The sequence below is a fragment of the Mus musculus genome, chromosome 7 (assembly GCF_000001635.26).
Source record: "Mus musculus strain C57BL/6J chromosome 7, GRCm38.p6 C57BL/6J".
Taxonomy (NCBI): Eukaryota; Metazoa; Chordata; class Mammalia; order Rodentia; family Muridae; genus Mus; species Mus musculus.
Window position 1 is genome coordinate 139774299 of NC_000073.6, and position 3453 is coordinate 139777751.

Genomic DNA, 3453 nt, shown 5'->3' on the forward strand with positions numbered 1-3453 from the left:
AGGAGCCATGATCCAGCCATCTCCATAGAACTAACAAAATGCAAAGGTCTTTGGGTTTTTGAAACCATCTTACTCAGGAAAGAACTCAGGGCATCTGGGAAAGAAGAAGAGGAGAAAAAATTAAATGTCTTAGTTAGGATTTTACTGCTGTGCACAGAAACCATGACCAAGGAAACACTTATAAGGATGACATTTTATTGGGGCTGGCTTACAGGTCAGAGGTTCAGTCCATTATCATCAAGGCAGGAACATTGCAGCATCCAGGCAGACGTGGGAATGGAGGAAATGAGAGTTCCATCCCTTGTTCCAAAGGCAAATAACAGAAGACTGGCTTCTAGGCAGTTAGGATGAGGGTATTAGCATCCATGCCCGCTCTTCGCCATCTTTCCCCCGGCAGGCCGACATCTATCACCATGAAGGTCGAGCTGTGCAGTTTCAGCTGGTACAAGATCTACCCGGGACATGGGCGGCACTATGCCAGCACCTACGAGAAGATTTTCCAGTTTCTTAATGCAAAATGTGAGTCCGCATTCCTTTCCAAAAGGAATCCTAGGCAAATAAACTGGACTGTCCTCTACAGAAGAAAACACAAGAAAGGGCAGTTGGAAGAAATTCAAAAGAAAAGAACCTGCCGTGCAGTCAAATTCCAACAAGCCATCATTGGTGCATCTCTTGCTGATATAATGGCCAAGAGGAATCAGAAACCAGAGGTTAAGAAAGCCCAGTGAGAGCAGGCTATCAGGGCTGCCAAGGAAGCAAAAGAGGCTAAGCAGGCATCAAAGAAGACAGCAATGGCTGCTGCCAAGGCCCCCACAAAGGCAGCACCTAAACAAAAGATTGTGAAGCCTGTGAAGGTCTCTGCCCCCAGAGTTGGTGGGAAACACTAATGTGGTAGATCAGAGTTGGAAATAAAGATCTATCTTTAAAAAAAAACAAAACCACCCATGCCCACAGTGACACACCTACTCCAACAAGGCTACACCTCCTAATAGCACCACTCCCTGGTTCAACCATATACAAACTATCACAATGTCTAACAACAAGGAAACTAAAGAAGAGAATGTGGAGTCTCTTAAGAAGCCAATGTCATCTGTGATGCCAGAGAGGGAAGGAGTCTTGCCCACAGTCAAGCACACACAGGCAGCTCCTTGGCTCTGTTTGTGGCCTCTGTGGTATCCCTGGGCCCCAGCCTCAGTCTAGACCTGCAGATCCAGAAAAGGTACCCAGACTGCATGTAGCCTGGCTAGTCCAGTCCTTACCTACCACTCACCCCAGAAACCAGTATGTGAACACTCCTCTATAGATACTGCCACTAGGACCACTGTAGGCTTTAGAGTTGTAGTGGTTTGAATGAAAATGGCTTCCACAGGTTCATAGGGAGTACCACTATTTGAAAAGATTAGGACCTGTAACTTTGTTGGAGTAGACATGATCTTGTGGGAGGAAGTGTGTCTGTGGGATTTCAGAAACTCGAGACAAGCCCAGTGGCTCACTATCTCTCTTTTTCTACTGCCTGCTGACTCGGATGCAGAACTCCCAGCTATCTCTCCACCACAATGTCTGCCTGTGTGCCGTCATGCTGCCTACCATGATGATAAAGGGCTAAACCTGTGAACCCCAATTAAATGTTTTCCTTTACAAGTTGCCATTAAATAAGTAAGTAAGTAAATAAATAACAAATAAACTTAAAAAGGGTTGCTGCGGTCATGGTGTCTCTTCACAGCAATAGAGACACTAACTAGGACAAAACTGCTGAGTTACCTAAGGGCAGCGACATGTCTCTCTATGACAGGCCAGCAAATCCATACCACTGCTATATGGGAACTCCAACCAGAGGGCAACTACCCCAACTCCCCTTCACTGCAGTGTTCTCCATGTATGCAAGAACTATGAGCCATAAATTGGGATCACAGTTGAGGTTTGATCTTTTGCTATGTATTGTAATGATAAATACTGGCCCCCCAGGCCTGGTTGCTTCCAGGTATGAGAGAAACCGCATGTACAATGTGACCTTGCTCCTTAATTTAAAACTATTGATTAAATAAAGATGCCAACAGCTAACAGTTGGGCAGAAGAGACATAGGCAGGGTTTGCGGTTCCCAGGCCTGGGGTCCGAGGAGAGCATGAGGAGAGGAAGAAGGTGGAGAGAGGAGAAGGCATAGGTTAAGAATCTTGAAATCATGGCCATGAGGGCTGACCAATTGGACTAAGAGAAGCCCAGATGGAACCCAGTAAGCAATAACTTGGGGCTATTGAGAGGAAAGTAGATTCTAGTGGCCATAGAGGGCAGATACCTGCTCAGCTTTAGTGTTAATAAAGGCTTATTATAAATTAAAGGCCACATAGGTATTTTATCTGGGAACTGGATAATCAAAAGCAGAATAGAAGCCCAGGATTGATATTAAATATTTTAGATGACACACAGCCATGGCCCTCATGTGAAACTATAGGGCTGTTCTTGGTCACGGGTTAAATATCCCCTCCACCATGAACTGGACTTGTCAGAACCTGCGAGCTATGTGTGCAGGCGATGTAGAAGTCAGTGACCTGGATCTTAGGGTGCGTTTGCCAGGGGGGAAGTTATACTGTACAACCATCAGGTTCTTCTTCAGATACAGCATCGAAGGTGACTTCCTGCTCCAGTGGGCAGGGGTTGCCCTCATAATTGGCTGCCTTTCAACCATCTTTGAGCACAAGAGAGACCTGAGAGTGGCTCCTGCCTACTTACACCCTGAGTCCTGGTGTCCTGCTGACCCAGGAAGATTCTTCATCCTGGACTGAGGAGTCCACATGAATGTTTGAAGACAGTGTGTTTGTATCCTCATTTAGCATTGCTTATTAATCAAGACCGAATTTCAGGCTTCAAGGCATCAAGATGACACGGTTTCTCAGGAAGGTCTGTCTCCCACAGCTCCGGCTTAGGGCTTCAAGCCTAAAGGCCTTAGGCTCTGGGCCTCCAGCTTGAGGAGACAACCTCTGTGCAGTACAGCTTGCTGGGGCTTTGCTTGGTACCCATCAAAAGCGAGTCTCCACCCAGAAATCCAGGGACTCCTTTGACCATGTAACCATGTATCCTGAGAGTACAGTGGGCCTGTGTGTTGGGAACTCACCATGGTTTCCTGTATATCTGACATACTGGAAGGCTCTCATCTGGCAACTTGCCATGCTGTCAGATGAGCCCAGGGAAGATTTGTGCTGAGAATTTCCAAGAATTGCTCTACAGATTCTGCTCTAAAAAGGTGCAGATATAAACACTCTCAATCAAGCTTCCAAACACTTTAGAGTGAAATCTTGGTCTCCAAGAAAGAGTGAACAACCCATCAGGCCACGCTGCATCCCTGAGATTCACAGATGCACAGAAGAATATGGACAGTGTGTGGGCTGGGCCTCCTGGTGGCCAGGGGCTCAGCAAAGTGAAGAACCCTAAGGCATAGGCAAGGGCTTCATGGATTT

At 46.6% G+C, this 3453-nt stretch overlaps 1 pseudogene; it reads left to right on the top strand.

The window, feature by feature from the left end:
* Positions 373 to 926, top strand: Gm7380 (predicted gene 7380; annotated as a pseudogene).